A 19,650-nucleotide genomic window follows, 5' to 3' on the forward strand; every position below is an offset into this window, starting at 1 on the left:
AAGGAAACACAATGTAGCAGGTGATATCTCTACATGCTTCTTGAAGCTGATAAGGAACCCAGCTGCAAATCCAGCTAGGAAGCTTGGGAGTCAGCGAGGGGGCTGTGCCTGTTACGATAGCAGAGAGCAAACTACCTGGGTAAGTTTGCATGGAAGTCCAGCCAGACCTCAAGGCCTTATAGAGCCAGAGAAAATCCTTGAGGGGCCAAATTGTGCCAAATGTCAGAACATCATCCCTCACCTGTGACCCAGTGTGAGCCCTCAGAGCAGCAGTTCTTAATCATGACTGCACAACAGACTCACCTAGGCAGGAGGCTTAGATTCCTAGGCTCAATATGCAAAGGTTTGGATTTAATTGGTTTGGAGTTAGTAACTTCTAACAAAGCTCCCCGGGGTTATGAACCAGGGAAGTGAACTGCTTCCTTCAGGGGTAGAAATATCTTCCACACCTGGGCAAGGACAAGGATGAGGCAAGTGAGGTACAAAGGATTCAAAATTTATAGAAGCTCATCCTCTGTCAAGGTCATGCAAATACGGGACGGGGACCTGTGAGTGCTTGCTTACCTGTTGGCCCAGGTGCCCTGCTTGCCTCACTTAGTCCTGACCTTGCTCCACTCTCCCCTCCTGGTAAGTCCCTTCCCTGTTGCCGAGTTTGAAGATGTAACCCAGCTAAGTTCCTCTCCTTAGGAAGGCACCAAAAGAGTGTAGATGAAAGTGTCATGAGGCCAGGAGACTGGCTGAGGAATGGGCTTGGGAAATGAGTAGGCAGAAAACCAAAAAATGAGCAGATCAAATTATTACCTTGAGTGCTTTGCCGGTTTCTGGGATGAGAATGACACGACATGACTATTGGCTGCCGTGTACCGCTTAGTCATTTCTACCGGTTCTCTGAAGCCAGGACATTTTGGTTTAACTGACTGTGGGGGAGGGTGGACTAGGTCCAGGGTTCTTCAAAAAGGAATTCGAGTTACACAAACCAATGTGTGCTCATGTTCTGTTACAGTCTCAAAGAAAGAGTGTGCCTGCCTCCCATAGTGTGTGGGTGAGACGCCGGCCCTGCACAGCTCTTGGTTGCTCATCATTTTTCTCACCCAGAAATCATTCTCGGCGCTGGTGAATCAGAACCAGCACCATGGAAGGCAGATTTTTGAGGAGCATTTGGAACCAATTAGTTTGTTAGTGTGAGCTCAGGGCTCCAGTGAATGGCACAGCATTGTGCAAAAGCTCAGGGCTTTGCACGCTAGAACAAACACATCCTTTGTAAATAAGAAGTGACCTTTGTTTCCCGCAGCCCCAGAGTCCCCCACCCCCACAGCTCCTGCTTCATCCTGGGCTCCACAAGGAAACCTGACCTGGCCTTGCCAGTGGGATTGGACACCATAAGCTACAAGGGGCTGGGATGGAGGTATTCTGTGTTTTAACCCAAAGTCCTTCTTACAGGGGTAGGACAAGGATCCTGGCCTTTAGAAGCACTGTGTCAGAACACCATTAAAAGTCTGGTTCTGTTTCTTTCTTTCATCTTTTTCCCCCTTAGCTTTGACATCTGGGGGTTGAGTCAGTAGAGGGTGGTAGGCAGGAGACTAGCCTTTGTCACATCACTGACTCCTGATTGCTGCTCAGGACCCTGTCAGCAGCCTCTGGTCCCAGGCCACAAAACTCCAAATCCTGAACCAATTTCCTTTAGAATAATAATTTGAAGTCTTACTTCCTTTAGATCTGTGTCTTGACCAGATCTGGTAGAGGGGATCTGCATACTCTCTGGTTCTGGAGGTGGTTAACACGTGAGCAGTTGCAAGGCTCGAACTAGGCCACTGAAGCTCAAGGATTTCTTTCTCTCTCTGTGGTGATTTCTGCTGAGAGAAGCAGCATTGATGACCCATAAAATGCTAGAGCTTTTTCCCTTACCCATTTGCTGGGATCTATTAATCTCATACTATAGCCAGCAGCTAACCCATCTGCAAGACACCTGCTCTTGATTTAATTAATGTGGAAACCAAAAGACTATGAGGTAGGTAAAAATCTGTAATTTACAATAGTCTCTCAAGATTTCCTTTGTTGGGTTTCTCCTCCTCCCCTTTCCAGGCAGTGGGAGGGGTTGAGAAGGAGCCAAAGGCAAATACAGTTTAATTCTATCTTGAGTAATTGCTCTGGAAGGCCCTCTTAAAAAAAAAAAAAAAAAAAAATGCTAGCTGTTTAACTCAGCAATTTGAACTTGCATTTAGGAACATCATCAAATTGTAAATGCTTTGATCTTTTTTATGCTTCTGTACATAAGAAAAACCAAGTACACCCAATTCCTATGCTGTGTTGTCATAAGAATTAGAAACTCTTGGCACATGGCCATGGTAAGAGGTTTGAGAGGGGCCAGCTTTGTTGAAGGAGGAAACAGCCAGATGCCTTGGAGTGAGCATCAGAAGAGAAGCCAGGAGGCTGGAGCTCTGGTCTCTGTTCCCCAGTCCTTCAAGAGATGACGCTAGGCAGGACATGCCCCTTCTTGGCCTCCATTTCCTTGTCTGTGAGATAAGGGGGCAGGGCCAGATGATTTCTCAATTTTGAACAAAGTCCTCCCACCCCAATCCCCTAAGCTCTGCCTTCCTTTGCTTCTAGGAAACATGTTCCTCCCTCACACCACAAACGCAGAGGTGAGGCAGGTTAGGTGGGGACAAAGGTAACTAGGTACAGAAACTTGTTCTGCAGGCTTGATTATCAAACTGTTTAAGGGAAAAATGAACAATTGTGAATTATGAGATTCTTCTGAATGGAGGTACACGTTGGATAGGGTGTAGAGCAGTGTTTTCAACCTTTTATTAATCTCATGGCACACCTGAACCTGTACTTAAACTTCTCTGGCACACTTAAATTATGTTGATCAAAAAAGAAAACGGGTAAAAAAAAAAAAAAAGAATGTTTTTTGCTTTCAACTTCTTTCAAAAATAATTTAATTAATAATCTTTAAAAATGTTCATGGCTCACCCAAGATCCTCTCACAGCACATTGGTTGAAAATCACTGGCATAGAGCCTGTAGCCACAGAGGACAGCAAAATTAACTGGCCCCTGTGGGGGTTGTGGGGCACCTGTGACCTCAGCCTTAATCAGCATCATGTGTTCTCCAATAGAAAACAAGACTTTTAGGCAATCACCCAAATTATAGCAATGCCATTGCCTTCCAAGCAATTACACGCTCTTCTGTGGGGACAGGAAAGCAGACCTGGAGCATCGGGGCAGTGATCTGTTCATTCATTTCTTTGCTTATGCATTCATTCAGCAGATGTTAAGCACCTACTATATGCAGGCCCTAGGGAGACAAAAGAACTGAACGAAGCAGAGTCCAGAGGCTGCTGAGGGTTCTCTGAGCATCTGTGTTCACTTCTTTGGCACTTTTGGATTATACATCAGATCTGTAGCAAGAGAAAGTTATTCCCAAGGAAACTTACTGAGCAAGCTCCTAAGGAGCCTGGATGGGCTCTGGTGCTTAACTAAGAATGCCTACCTTTGTCTGTAGAGTGCCTATTTGTCCTTCAAGGCCGAATTTAATGCCCCTCCCCTGGGAAGCCCCTCCTAATATCCCTAGACAGATGTGATGTCTCTCTTCTGGTCATTCATAGCATTTGGTTGATCTCACTCAATTGGTAATCTTTCCCCCAGCTTGTACAGTTTTTGATTCTGTGTCTTTTCCTCCTTTATACCAGTAGTTCCTCAAGGGAGGGTACTACTGAGGCACAGGAAGGGTCAGACTTAGTTGAAGTGGTCATTATTCTGGCTATGAGATTGGATTATCATCTTTTGAGTTGTATTATGGAGAGAAACTAGGTAAAGGGTACAAAGGATCCCTCTGTGTTATCTCTTGGAACTGCAAATGTGTCTGTAATTATCTCAAAATAAAAAGTTTAATTAAAAAACAAAACACGGGCGGCACCTGTGGCTCAGCGGGCAGGGCGCCGGTCCCATATGCCGGAGGTGGCGGGTTCAAACCCAGCCCCGGCCAAAAAAAGAAAAGTAAAAAAAATAAAAATAAAAAACAAAACACATGGAATTATATAAAACCTCCAAATTGAAAGAAACTCAAGAGTCTTAGGACAAGGACAGGCCTAGTCCTGTCTTTTTGCAATGTGTGAGTATCTGTGACAGCATCACACATACATTTGCCCGGCCTCTTTTTCCAACTCTAGCAGTGGAGAATTCACTAGCTCATGAGAGTGTTCCATTTTCAGACATTTCCATTTGGAAACAAAATGAGCCAGGCTGTAACTTCCTCCTTGGGCCCACACGAACAAGTTGCGCCCTTATCCCCATGACAATCCTTGGGGTACATGAAGATGGTTGTTCTATCCCCAGGTCTCCTCCAGGCTGTAGGATTTCAGGTCTCTGAATTTATCCCCACAGTTTTGAGTTCTTGCATCATCCTGGAGTTTTTTCTCTGAATGTGCTTCATAGATTGCTCTGATCTAAAGCAGAATCAACAATCTCCTTTGTCTTGCACATTCTACTGGCTTGAACCACATTAGCATGCTGTGCTGACTCCACACCATTGACTCATAGTAAATATGGTGTCCACAGAAATCTTTCAAGCCTTTTTTACACCAGCTGCTCTCAAGCTCTGCATGATTGATGATTATTGTTTTGTTTTAGTTTTTTGACTGAAATATGGGGGTTTGTATTTCTGCATACCTGGCTGCAGTGCTGCAGGTCGTCAGTTGAAAGCGCAGAGGAGATGTGAATCTGTGCATGCTGCCGTGGGCTGGACTGCACCCTTAGCAATATGCCCAGAGACGCATGAGTACTTCCAGCGCTGGCAACCCTAGGGTATTGCTCATTGTTGTTGAATAGCAGGATCGGTTTATTTTTATAACTATTTACTGCAGAACAGCTTAGCAGAACCTCCTGGGTTTCACAACTCTTCCGGCTCTGTTACATACACGGAATGATGTCAGCCTGGCTCCCATCCTCTCCCTCCATTCCCATAGAGATGCCTGCTGGGAACCAGAGCATCAGGTTAAGGCTTAGTGCTAAACATCTGGGTCCAGGGCTGAGGGAGACACAAAGAAAGCCTCTGTGGGACCTTAGAGGGCAGGGCTTTCAATTTCTTTAGAGCACCATGGGAAACAGCACCTGCTTATGCAAAATCAGTGAGGCTCATCTCTTCCTGGGGAGGAATAAACTCAGTCTAGAGCCCCATCCTCAAGCTTCATCATACCCTGTGGTCTCTTCCTTTGCTTGTCTTGGCTTCAAGAGGCCAAGACATTAGAGGCCATTTAAACACACTCCATTTAAACACTTTCAGTGGCTCCTGTTATCTTGGATTCCATTCCTACTGCTCTCTTGAAACAATCGACGTGTCCTCTTGGTGTGCCCTCCTCTTCATTTATTGTCAAAATTCCACCTATCCTTCAGGGCTTGGTTCACATGTATACCTACGTGAAACCTCTTTCAATCCTTCCAGTGATTAAAATCTTTCTCTTCTCAGTGAGCCAGGCAGAGCCTGTCACTTACAACCCTCACCATCCTGGCAGGTTCACAGAGGCACTACAGCACATGGTATCTGGACTTGCCTTACATGGACCCTGTTTTGTTATGTTTCTATCTAGTCTACGCCTGTGGCAGAGACTGGTGTCCCCCAAACCATTCTTCCCTTTTTCCACAATAGTAGAAATTTTAGCAGAGCTCATGGTTGCCCAGAGTCAAAACTACAATCCCCAGCCTCCCTTGTAGCTGGATGTGGCCATGTTGTAATACCCAGCAAAAAGACCCTAAAGGGCCCCTAACTGTCTCAGCCTGAGTCCCTGCACGTCTCAAACCCCCAACCCCCTTGGGTTAATTCTGAGAACAAGGTTTCAGAACAAGGAAGTTCCCTGAGTTCCCAAAAAACTCCTAGCCACAGGTGAAACAATGGTGAAAGCTTACTCAAGCTTAGTTTCCCAAGGTAAGTTTGTCCCGGTGCCAACCACCATGCTATAGTCCCCCCTGAGCCAACTCTGTAACCCCACCCCTGAGCTAACTGGCCATATTCTGCTTCTGTGTTCGCCAGCTTGCCTGCCAACACAGCACAGAAATGGTATAAAAGACAGCCTGCTTTTCTCTTCAGGGCCATTTGCCCTTTGGGGCAGCGACCTACCTGCACAGGTGTAATAAATCACCATCTGATTTATACCTGAAGTGGGGTCTGAGTCTTTCTTACAGGTGGCAAATGAGTACAACAATGTGCCCAAGTTCTGGCTGACGGGATGTGAGTGGAAATGGTGAGTTCCATCTTGTTGGCTTTAAAGGGAAGGAGCTTACTCTCGCATGCTCCTTGCCCCCTTCTGCTGATGGGAGCCTGGGTGTAGTGGTGAGCTGTGTTGAACAATGCAAATGACGACAACAAACTAGAGACACTGGAGCAAGAAGAGAAAACCAGAGCCTCCCATGACTTCACTGAGCAGGACCATTTCGCCAGCTCAGGTTTAATGTGCAAAGCACACTTCTATCTTTTTAAAAACACAATTAATCTGGATCTCAGTCCCATGTAGCCGAACCTGCATCCTAACTAATCTAGCACCCATCCCACTTAATGCTTGAGTTTCTGGTTTGCTTCTCCCACGCCTTTCTTCTCTAACTTTCAGCCCACTGCTCCATCTCCCAGTTTCTTAAGCTTGGCTCTCCCCTCTTGGCCTCATGTGCCCTTTTAGTAGTGTTGGATCCTTGGGTGCAGGTGGTCAGGCTGGCATTCCCAGACTCTGTTTCCTGTGTGGCTCCAACCTGGGCTATTTGGGTGTTAGACAGCCTTAGTGTCTCTTGAGCTTGTCTGTCCACTTAGTCTCCCAGTAATTTGTTCATAGCAGGCCCTTAATGTGTGTAGATGCACACCTTGGGATTCCTAGTGTGCCACAGTGAGTCCTGAATGGTGCCGAATACTGTGGGCTTGTTACTGGCTTTTTCCAGTTATTGAAGCCTGCTCAGCTGGTAATTGGGTCCATAAATCAACTTGCCACATGCTTCTCAATTGGGCTCTTCCAAATTTTCCTCTCCACTGTCAGGGAGGGGGTGTGGCCTTCAGCCCTATTCAATTCTTCCACTTTAGCCTCTCTGAGATGAGCTATGCCCACCTACTGTTGACCTTTAAGTTTGAGCAACACACCCAGAACAAGTTTAATCTTAGTCACTGATTGAGAAGAAAGAATTGATCTGCATTATACTCCCTGTAACAACTAAAAATAACTTCTCCTGTGCAGCAGAGTGGGAAAATTGACTGGGAAATACAATAGAACCCCTTAACTAAGTGGCTGATAAGAGAACAGGTACGCCCTCTGCTCTAAGCTCTCAAGGGAAAGGAGGTGAGATGGCTTGTGCCTGAGTACCCAAGGGTATGGTTTTATCCATAGCAGTGGAATCAAATCTGGGGGGAAGGAAGCTCGTTTTGGAGGGGTGTTACCACGCCCTCTTCCAATGACTGGTGTGGGGAAGATTCCATGGGGATTTGAGAAGCCAGTGGGTGTAGAGGACAGAGCACCAGCTTAGAAATGAGAAAACTGTGCCCCAAGGGCCAGCCCTGACACCTCCTGCTTCCTGGGTAACCCCAAACAAGTCCATGAAGTTTTCTGCATTAATTTTCCTTCCCTTCCTAATAAGAAGGGTGGATGGCATGTTCTCCGGGTTCCTTCCAGTTACAACATTCTTAAGAGTCTGGTGCTTTTTCCTGGTCACCTGCTTCCCGGTTTCCTTCAGCAACTCTCTGCCTTCACCCAGCCTTACCACCCACACTTTCCAGTGCCTTTCCATACTCCTCCCTGCTGTCTGCTCCTCCTGTCGCTAAATTATAGAATCAAGCACACTCAGAGTTTCCCATAAACACAGAATCCATGAACAGCAAAACAGAGAGGGACGAGGACACAGGGGCAGTACAGAATCAGGGTGCTGTGAGTCCGTTTCCTTGGACACCTGGGGCATGCTCTTTATCGATTGCCCGCTCCATGCCCAGCCTTGTGCCAAGGACACAAAGGAAGGAGGAAATGATGGTCCAGACCCCTACCATACATTTTAGTGATTCCTTTAAAACTCAGTTATTTTTACTTTATTTTCCTGGCCAGTTCCAAAGCCTTGCCACACATCCTCACCGCCTCGTTCACTCACCAACATGTACCTTCTTTAATTTCTCTTTTTTTCTTACCTGAATGAATAATCATAAGCTATTACTGGCTCCCAAAGGAAAGAGTATCAAAACAGTCAATATTTGGATTCTGCTTGCTGTCTCCCAGTGCACTTCCTCAAATATTATGTACTGCTGCAACAGCTTGGCTCTACTTAATTAAATTCCTGTTTGCCCCTGTGGCAGATGGCAAAGATAGCCACAAAAGTTTGCAGCTCCTCCCATCAATAGGGGAACCGCAATCTTCCAACCATGAGAAAATACACAGAACAGAAAGTTTACCATTTTAACCATTTTTAAATGTATAGTTCTGTGGAATTAAGTGCATTCTTACTATCAACACCATCCATCTCCAGGACTTTTTCTTCTTGCAAACCTGCAACTCTGTACACGTGAAGCACGAACTTTCCATTCCTCTTCCCATGCCCTCCAGGCAACCACCATTCTAATTTCTGCCCCTAGGAATTTGACTAGTCAAGGTACCTCACATAAATGGAATAATACGATATTTGTTCTTTGATGTCTGGCTTATTTCACCTAGCCCAATGTCAAGGATCATCTATGTTGCTGCATGTGTTAGAATTTCTTTCTGTTTTAAGGCTGAATAATGCTCCACAGTATGGATAGATCACATTTTGTTTATCCATTTGTCTGTTGACGGATACTTGGGTTGCTTGCTTTCACCTTTTTTTTTCCTTTTGAGACAGAGTCTCACTCTGTCACCTTGGGTAGAGTGCTGTAGTGTCATAGCTCACAGCAACCTTCGACTCTTGGGCTCGAGCAATCATCCTTCTTCAGCCTCCCAAGTAGCTGGGACTATAGGCGCCCACCACAACACCTGGCTAGTTTTTCTACCTTTAGTAGAGATGAGGTCGCACCCTTGCTCAGACTGGTCTCAAACTCCTGAGCACAAGCAATCTGCCCACCTAAGCCTCCTAGAGTGCTAGGATTACAGGTGTGAGCCACCGCATCTGGCCTGCCTTCACCTTTTGGCTATTATGAATAATGCTGCTGTCAGTGTGGATATACAAATATCTCTTTGAGTCCTTGATTTCAATTATTTGGGGAATATACCCAGAACTGGAATTGGTAGATCATATGATAATTCTATGTTTAATATTTTGAGGATTCAATATACTGTTTTCTACAGTGGGTGCGCCATTTTGCATTCCCACCATCAGTGTATAAGTGTTCCATTTTTTTTCACATCCTTGCCAGCACTTATTTTCTGTTTGTTGTGTGTGCTTTTTTTTTTTAAAAGCAATAACCATCCTAATTGGTGTAAGTGGTATCTCATAGATTTGCATTTCCCTGATGATTAGTGATGTTGAGCATCTTTTCATGTGCTTATCGGCCATTTTTATATCATCTTTGGAGAAATACCTACCTAGTCTAATTCCCCACTCCTGGAATCTGTACTGTCAGTTAGAGTTGACTAATAAATGTGGTTTGTCCAGGACTTTCTCAAGTTTTATGCTGAAAGTCTTGCATCTTGGGAAACCCCTCAATCCTGGGCAAATCAGGACAGTTGATCAATAGGAAGTATTGGAAGTGACAATGTACAGGTTCCAAGGTACCCCTCAAGGGGCCTTGAAGCCCTTTGCTTTCTGTCTTGCTTCTCTTAGAAACCTGCAGCTGCATGTACAAGCACTAGCCTGCAGGTTGGTGAGAGACAGGTGGCCCTGTCAGCTTATAACTGTTGCTAATAGTCCAATAGCTGCCAGACATGTGAATGAGGCCATCCTCAACCAGCCAACTGCCAGCCAACCGCCAGCTGACCACAGATACATGACAGCCCAGCAGACCAGATGACCTACCCAGCCAGCCCACAGAATGTGATCTAAATTTATGGTTGTTGTTTTAAGCCCCTATGCTTTGGGATAATCTGTTACTCAGTGAAAACTAATTCATACAGCTCTACATTAAAAAGATGCTCAGATCACCACTTTTGCTATGGACAGGACACTCCTGTCCCCCAGTGCCTCACTCAGTCATTCTTAGTGAGAAAACCTTTGAAGACTTTTACCTATTCTTTTATTGCAGCCTGGTTACTAAAGTGGCCAAGAGGCCATTTCCCTCTCTCTGCCAAAAGCAGACAAAAGCTCTCTCCTCTTCCAACCCTTTTGTCCTCCCCTCATCATCTACTTTGTATTGTACAAAGAGAGACTGCAGTGGCAGTGGGGGCCCTCTTTGCATACCACAGTAACCACTTTTTCTTACAGCTTCTATTTTTCTCTCACCTCCTTTATTCTTCTTGATCACAACACACTCAGGAGAATTTATGACTTGCTTCACGTGCTCTTTCTCCAGTTGAAGCTTCTGTGATAAGACTCCTATTCAGCTTGTTTGGTTCTCGGGCAGTTGTGATGGAGATGAACTGTTTTGACACAGAGCCTGATCATTGCAGCCCCTATACCTGTCTCAGAGCTGTTCAGAGTGTCTCGTTCAGGAAACTTGAGGTTCTCAGCAAGCCTCTTGGAAGTCTTCTGCTAAAGAACATCTGCTTCTTGCTGGAACTTTCTAGTTATTAACCCTTTCAAGAAATGTTGACGTGGCATTAATTGATGATGAAGGCCCAAAACATGGAGAATGTTTCTTTTTCTTCTAAGCAATTCCTGATGGGCCCTTGTACCTGCAGTCTACTTACAGTGCTGCCCTGGCCTCCAGGGCTTTGGGTATTGGAGCTGTTTCTTAGCCTCAAAGAGATGAGAAGTCTGTTTCAGGACTCCTTTCCTAGTTCTGGATCAATATAGAATCACAGATATGGCAGAATTTTAAGGACGTTAGAAACCAACTGGTCCAGTACTGCCATTTTACAGAAGAGGAAACGGAGAGACAGACTTGCTCCAAGTCTGGAAGTGATCTGCCAAAGGGTACCTGGCAAAGTGGTAGCAAAGTCAGGGCTAGAACTATGGCCCTCTGACCTCTGGTTTGTGCCATCTCAATTATCCACTGGTGCTGACAAACATTCTCCAGATATAGGTTTTGGCTGATTTTTGAAAAGTAGATTAGAAGTAAAAGGAAGGATTTTGTGCAGACCAGCCAGTTAGGTGGTAGAGCAGAGGGTGGAGGGCACTGCCACCAAGGTGAAAGGCTGCACAGAGGCTCCTGTGGCTTCTCCTTGAGCCAAGAATGTCCACAAGGAAGAAACTCAAGTTAAAAAGGAAAAGGAGCCAAACCCTTCACCTAAGCCAGCATATCAACAACTACAAGAAAGAGGATACCTTACCCTCTACACTTTTAGTTTTATTAAGTAAACATATTTCTTATGAACTTACACAACTTTTCTGGAGGAAAAACCCCACTGCATATTAAATGCCTTTATTTCTATTAATTCCTTTCTGACACTTCTCAAGATTTCATGTTGTGTAATCAACATGAAATTTTCAGTGTGTTTTTTTAAGATTATTTCATATTCAGATTCTTTTTGTGTCAACTGAGTCCTTGTATTTGTCAGTTTTTAATTGTATCTCTTATGTGGGTGTCACATAACTTGCTTCCCAGTTTGCCTCAGGTTGAATATTATAATTATTTCTAATTTATTTGGGTTAACACCACCAGTATGGTTATTTTTATTCCAATACCTCTTTTATTCCTTTGGGGTTGTTTATTCAGGGTGCGCTTCCCTAGATGGAATGATTGAATCACAGGGAGGTTTCAGCTCTTGCTCAGCTATGGCCAGTTTACTGTCCAGAATGAGGCAACCGATTTGTAGGGCCTCTAGCTCCATTTAAATGTGCCACTTTTCCCGGCAAACGACTGTGTTATCATTGACTTTTGTCATTTATATTTATTTTTTCCATGTAAAATTGGGGAAGATGAAACAGTCAGCAGTGTAGGAAGGATATCAAGGGAGAGGATCTGCCCGATGGAGCTGAGAAGCAGAACTGGGCAGCAGCTAAGACAAATGCTCTAAACGGAGCTGAGTGAATGACGTCCATCGTTAACAGCCACCTGTCCAGGGTCTGCTGTGGACTGGCCTGGGTTGAAAATTCAGTGTCAAAGTAGACACCAGCTTAACAAATATGTAGCGGAGCCCCTGACCTATTGTACTTTGCGTTTCTTTCCTGTTTACCCAGTCTGTCCTTCCTGCTGAGGGTAGTTTACCATTTGTAGTCCTTTGGTGTGTCATTTTTGATTCCTGTTGTAAGGTCTCTTTTCTCTGGTTTTGCAAGCAAAAATCAGAGCCCCCGAATCACAAAGGAGCACAAGGAACTTTCCACACTTTTCCTTACCTGCAGGCCCCACGGCTCCAACAAAGGCACAGCAGAGCCATCTCCTAAGAGTCATTCCCAGGAAAACAGCCCTTCCTGGTTGTGTTTGGCCTGCCACATTGCCAGTAGCTGAACTGAGCTCCTCAAAAACTCCTGGGAGAAAGTAGTGTGTCAGGGAGCAGAAACAATGGACCCGAGAGAGAACCCTGATGTCCAGCTATGCGGGGCCGTCTCTGCCTTTGCCTACCTGCCCTCACCCATGTGCAACTTTTCTGGGGAGTGACTTAGTGCAGCGTAACTTTCAGGGGACCCCTCAGGAACTGGAAGGCCAAATTTAGAACCCATACGAAGTCTATTGGCCACATAGTCTGCCCTGAAGCCTGCAGCATGTGAAAAGTTATATTTAATACCCCTGGAAGAAACCAAACATAGGAAAGCCAGTTTGTGGAACAAAATTCTTCCTTTTGTAAGAAGTATCTTTGCCTACATTATGGTAGACACTCAGCCTTCTAAAAGCTGGGCTGTGGATTTTCTAGTCTTATAATTAGACATGTGGAATAGCAGAGGTTTTAAGAGGTAGAAGAATATTTCGGGATCCTCACTAGCCCTAAACAAGGTCTTTGTTATCCAGCCAGATATGGTCAGCATCTGAGTGGCACCAGAGCAGACTGTGTGACTCTCTCAATCAGCCCAGCATCCTGCCCAGTGGCCTGACCAAGGGCTGGACTGTAATCCTCTTTTCCTCCAAAAGTCTAGAATTGATAGGAAATAGGGTAGGATTAGGGAATGAATGACCTATAAGAATTTTCCAAAGGAGTACTAGATTGGTCAACAGCTTGATCCCCACTAAAACATCTCCTTTTGTGACTATTTTATCTACCTGTGTGCTAGTTCTCAAGGCTTCTGAAAGGAATCTTCTTAGACAACCACACTGAGCATCTTAAAACATAGCATAGCCTGCTTCCTTTCTTCACTGATTCTGAAAAATAAGCTATTCCCAACCCTTTCTTACCACCACCTGGCCCCTGCACCAGAGAGGTTAACACTGAATAAAGCCCTCCTATTGCCCTCAGAATAAAAACTCCTAAAATCTACTACAAGGTCTTGTGCCAAGCCTACCTTTGTGTAAGACACAGTGGCTGATCTGTGAAACAGCCTGTAAAGACTCTGAATGCTGGCCATTACATTTAATGATGAGTTCAAGGAAACAGAAGGATAGTCCTTGGGCTTCCTTGAACTCCCAACATATACCCAAAACAAAAGAATGAGGGGAGAATGACGAGGAGAGTTGAAGACCTTCTTCCCTGGAGTGGTCCTAGGTGACCCTGTTATGTAGGTGTAGAGAGGAAAGGCAATAAGCCCACTGAACTCTGGCCTATAGGGGTTCAGCAGAGCTACACAGGTCAAGTCTTAGAGACTATGAACTTGGAAGTAAGAGCCTTGAAAAAAAAGAAGGGACACAAGCACAATACAGTAGGAGATGATGAAAACAGCATGGGGGAAGGGTGAGATGTAAACACCCAGAAGATGTGTGGAAGCACTGGGTCAGTGCTAAGAGAGCTGTTTAGACTGAACCAGGGTTGTTCTCTTGGCCTTACAGTCCTTGCTGCGGTGAAAACAGAAGTTAACAGCATAACCCAAACCTGAATGGAGCCTCAGCACCATCAGAGAAAGAACAAGCTCCACATTTGGAAAGCCTCAGCCCTCTCCTTGAACTTGGTTCTCAAGGTTTCAACAATGAGTCACCTCATTCCCCCTCATGAGCTTCTGTCTTTAACCACAGCTCTGACGTGTCTGAACCTATACGCACCTCCAGAACAGAGCACCCGTCATCTTCACGCCACGGATGACTAACCATGGCCTGCTACTGTCTCCTCATTATCACAAAATGAAAGTGCTACATGCCTAAAAGCTGAAGTTTTGGGAACAGAGGGTTAGAAGAGCTGCAGAAGCGATGGAGATAGATGGCAACAAGTAACTTTTCAACAGCTCCTTGTTATCCTCAGGAGCAGAGGCCAAGCAACCAAGGATCCAGACAGGGTGTTCTCCTGGCAGGACTGCATTGTTAATATCATTCATTACTGCCTCTGATTAGGTTCCCAGGCGCATTGAAACTGTGTGGCTTGACTACGTCTCTAGGATCAGATCAGATTCCACTTTGCAGAGAATTGTCAGGGCTTTTTAGTGTCCAGCACAGGGCAGATACCATCTCTTGGCTTGGCTTCTTCTTGAAGTTTTTCTCTTGGCTTCTGCGTGTGCAGTGCCAAGGATGCAAGTCACCATTTAGGCATGCCAGCTAGCAGATTCACTACTGCCAGCTGAACCAAGGACTTCTGACCCCAACAAAGCCAGCATATAAAATCCAAAATACTTAGCTAAACTTACTCTTAAAAATTGTGGTGGGGGGCGGCACCTGTGGCTCAAAGGAGTGGGGCGCTGGCCCCATATACTGGAGGTGATGGGTTCAAACCCGGCCCTGGCCAAAAACTGCAAAAAAAAAAAAATTGTGGTGGGACAAGATAGAGAAAGACACTCCGAGTAGACGCAGAGAACCATAGGAGAGTTCATAGGAACTCTCTGCCAAGGACAGTGAAGAGGGGCTCTTACCCTTTCTGATAAAAAGACATATTATTAAGCCATCATAATAAAAACAGTAATTAAAAATCATTCAAATAGATGAATAGGATAGAATACAGAGCTCAGATACAGGCTCATGTACGTGTCATAACATAGCATGAAGGTGGAATCATAAATCAGTGAGGGGAACACAGATTGTTTAGTGAATGGCTTTGGAAAACTGGCTCCCTACATGGAGAAAACTAAAACTGGGCTTCTATTTAACACCACATACAAAAGAGGGGTCTGCGCATTTTAAAGACCTAAGTATAAAAGGTTAAAATAAAATAAAAAGTAAAAATAAAATTAGCAGGGCGGCGCCTGTGGCTCAGTGGGTAGGGCACCGGCCCCATATACCGAAGTTGGCAGGTGTGAACCCGGCCCCGGCCAAACTGCAGCAAAAAAAAATAGCTGGGTGTTGTGGTGGGTGCCTGTAGTGCCAGCTACTAGGGAGGCTGAGGCAAGAAAATCACCTAAGCCCAGGAGTTAGAGGTTGCTGTGTGCTGTAATGCCATGACACTCAACTGAGGAAGACAGGGTGAGACTCTGTCTCAAAAAATAATAATAATAAAATAAAATTAGCAGAAAAGGGTACAGAAACATATCTTTGTGAGCCAGGAAAACTCTTTTAAAACAAAACTTCAAAACATAAGGCAAAATTTTATGAATTTAATTATATCAAAATCAGGAATGTTTCATCAACAAAAGTTCCCATGGACCAAGTTAAAAGACTAATGACAGAATAGGAGTGGATGTTTGTAACATCTAAAACAACAAGGGACTGACACGAAGAATATGCAAGGATCTCGAACAAGTACGACTGCCATTGAAAAAACGAGGGAAGGACAGAAACAGACATTATACAGAAGATGAAATAATCCTAAAACTCTGACAAGTGGCATAGGTCTGTTTTCCTGGGAAGCAGATTGTGAGATAGAGTTGTGAGCAGGTTTCTTTGGGAGTGGTCTCGGAGAGGAGTGGGGAAATCTGGATAGGACTGGGCGGAGAATGAACTGGAGCCGGGAGGGGGGTGCAGCACAGGCACCAGGGGATCCCATGGGGAATGCTGAGCCTGGCCTATCTCTTCCGAGATGTCATGAATTTAGGCAGGGGTGGGGGCTGTACCCCTGCACTGACTAGTCACTGATGGGTGCTGCATAAGGAAGGGTCTCACCTGTGAGTCATCAGCAGCCCACACCCCTGGCATCCGGGGAAATGAGGGCCTCAGTCCTGAAGCAGGGACCTAAGGGGTCTACCCCTGCCCCACCGTGGCAGATGTGAAGGGAGAGTCCAAAGTTTTAGTGACTAAAAAATGAAAATGCAAACAGTAACGAGACGTCCCTGTATGCCTGTTACATTGGCAAAATACAGACAAACATGTCATGCCACATTGACAGAGATGCGTGTCCTGTATCCTGCTAGCAAGAAGAGAAACCGAGAGAAGTTTGCGTCAGTAAATGTTCTGTGGAGCGTTCTGGCATTGTCAGGCGCATTCAGTACAGCGTGCAAACAATTCCTCCACTAGGTATACACCCCAAGACATTCTTTGCACTTCTGTAAGGAGAAATGTATGTGAACATTGCCTGCACGGTTATTTGTGATAGGAATTGGAGACTACCTGTGTTTCCATCACAGATAGAGAAATAAAATATAGGGAATGCGTACCAGGGAGCATTATTGCAGCAGAAAAGGGACAAACAATTAGATGCACACATAGCAGCCTTAAGAGCAGTGAAAAACTGGGAGAAAGCCATGAAAAGGTTAGAAATGAGATAGAACATGTACATACATTTAAAGTACTACAAACAAATATTGTTTGTATGAAGCTATGTAGACAAAATGACACACGTTAAATAACACCTAAAAATCAAGGTAGGTGAGAGAGAGGAATGGAACTGAGGGATGGGGAGTAAAAGAAATAAAGAAGTAAAAAAATTCAAAAGAATGACTTCACAGACCAATAATGCTGTATCCGTGAGCTGATTAACTCAACTCTCTATGGCTGACTTCTAAAACAAGAAGTTTGTTTTGAAACATCTCACCACCATTTGAGCCCTGAGACAAGCTCAGGCTCTCTACCTTTTTTTTTTTTTCTTTTTTGAGATCTCCCCCAAAAGGTCACAAGCTGAGTCACTGGATAATGGCAGAGCCCTACCATACACTACCCTCTGCTCTGCTCTTACATGTAAATGAAATGACATCCACCTCCCATCTCCCTGGGCAAAAAGGTAGGCACTTGCATACGGGTTAATGCCTCTCCCAGACAGAAGACTTTGCTATAGGGAAGGATGTTTGTCATTCTCTGTCCTGTGAACTTTTCTATCTTTTATTCCAATCAAAGTCCCCACCCTAACTGAAATGCAATAGGCATAAGTGATCACACATGATGGATAGAAGACAACCAACTCAGAGCAATGTCTTAGAGCTTGCCCACCTGGGAGATGGGCCCAAAACAGTGACATGATATCCCACTGGGAAGTGGGCTCACTGACAGATGGGCGCATGGGTCTAACAAGTCCTCTGTGCTGATAGACAATGAGCGAGGTGTGAATCCCACTTGTGAAATCTATCCAGCATGATCCATCAGTCCCAGAAAAACTAGAGACCCTGAGAGAGCCACAGGAATAATGAGGGTTATCAGTTGGTCTTGGGTCCTATTCCCCCTGGTGGCTATTCCAAACCTCAACTATTCTCTCTAAAGACCCGAACCCTATCCTACAAGCAACTGAGAACTAAGGTCAGGTTACCAGTCCCCAGTGAGAAACACAGAGATTAAGATCCAGGGATGCAGAGGAGAGTGGGGCTGGGAAGAGTGAGGGAGGTCCTCCCAGTTAGGCCCATAGGTGAAAACAGGAAGTCAGGTGTCTCCCTGGCCAGGCCACAGGGGAAGGGTACATAATTAGAAAACAGAATCAGATTAACTCTTCCTCTTCCTCATTATATAGTCTTTTTCTAGATACCAGAATTTGTTCTACAAGCAAGTCTGCACTATATAGGACCCCTAGGATAAAACAAGAATCCTGGGATATATAGTAGATGAGTTTGTGTGGGTACCGGTTTTTAATGTCACTTTTCTTCTTGGTCCAGAAGTAAACATCTGTTGTCTGCTTTAAGACTTGATCCTGGAAAGCTCAGGGTAAGATGGCTTTTGCTGTTTAAAAACTTTCTAAGGGGGCGGCGCCTGTGGCTCAAGGGGTAGGGCGCCGGTCCCATATGCCGTAGGTGGCAGGTTCAAACCCAGCCCCGGCCAAAACCCAAAAATAATAAATAAAGAAAATCAACATTTAAAAAAAAAAAAAAAACTTTCTAAGGACAGCAGCTGGTTGGTGATTGTATAAAATGCCTGTACACAGAGTAGGTCTTCTGTAAATGTCAAATCCCTTTCCCACCACCCCTTTCCTTTTCCCTCGTTGATATAGTTGAGGAGCCATGCTGGAGCCCAGGAGATCTGGCCTCTGTTCTTGGCTCAGACATTTTTTACGGAGTGTTCTGAAGCAAGAGGCTCTCTCTTCCCCCAGCCCTATTTCACTAACTCTACTCATGTTAGAAGTGGAGCTAGTCTTGATGGTACCCAAGTTGGTCTCTGCTCCCTTTTCTCTAGCCTCTGGAGAATAAAAAAATATTATTACATTTTAATTTTTTAATAGAAAACTATTTAAAAATTAAAAACTAGCCCATAATTCCACAATCCAGATAAAATCTGTTGGCATTAAAAAGATGGGGGAAGTGGGGTTGGGCAGAGCTGGGAAAACTTGGTACAGTGGAAAAAAATTTATAAACTTAATTTTTTTTTAGTGAAAAATAGATGATCAGAGTATATAATTAGAATCAGTATAGAAATGTACAAAATGAACATCGAAAATCATCTTTTCCCATTCCTGAAACTATTAACAATTTCTTATAATTCTATGCAGAAAATTATGCACATATATTTACATATATTCTTTTTTAAAAGTACACAAAAGTGGTCATATCATAAATGTTATTCTATAATTTGTTCTTTTTAACTTAATAATCTTTCATTCATACATATATATATAGAGAGAGAGAAAGAAAGACTTTATTCTTTATAAAAGCTAAATAATATTTTATCAAATGGACTTAAAATTCAGTCTAGGAAGACTTTGAAGTTTCTCTTCTTTTCTGAACATTAGCTCATATGCTTGCCCCTTGCTTTCCTCCTGAGAGACAGACTTGGCCAGGAGCTGCAATGCAAATGCCAAGAAAAACAAAGAAGTCACCATGTACCCAAATGTTCAGGGTAAAATCTCTGTGAAACTGTCATGGGTGACAGTGTTTGCTTGTTTCCCCTGTGGAGAAATTTTCCATAAGTCAATGGCCAATTTGCCACATATGTTGATGATTGAACATTTTGGACAACCTTCAGTGTTTTCAAAGATAAAATTCCATATTTGGAAAAGACCTGAAAGTCATTTGATTTAATTTCCTTGAGCTCACTTGTATAAGTTTGTACAAATTTCTTCTACAAGCTTCTATGTTATCATTTACTATCACTATATCATAACATGGAACAGCTTTTAGTAACAAGAAATTCTTTCTCATGTCCCCACAGCAGCTCACACACAAGGTACCTGCATTGGCCCTTGTTCTGCCCTTTGAAACATCCTTGAACAAGAGGTGCCTCTTCCCATGGCACCTCTCAAGATGTTTGAGGACAATACTCATATCCTATTGAG

Source organism: Nycticebus coucang, chromosome 16 (genome assembly GCF_027406575.1).
Source record: "Nycticebus coucang isolate mNycCou1 chromosome 16, mNycCou1.pri, whole genome shotgun sequence".
Lineage (NCBI taxonomy): Eukaryota > Metazoa > Chordata > Mammalia > Primates > Lorisidae > Nycticebus > Nycticebus coucang.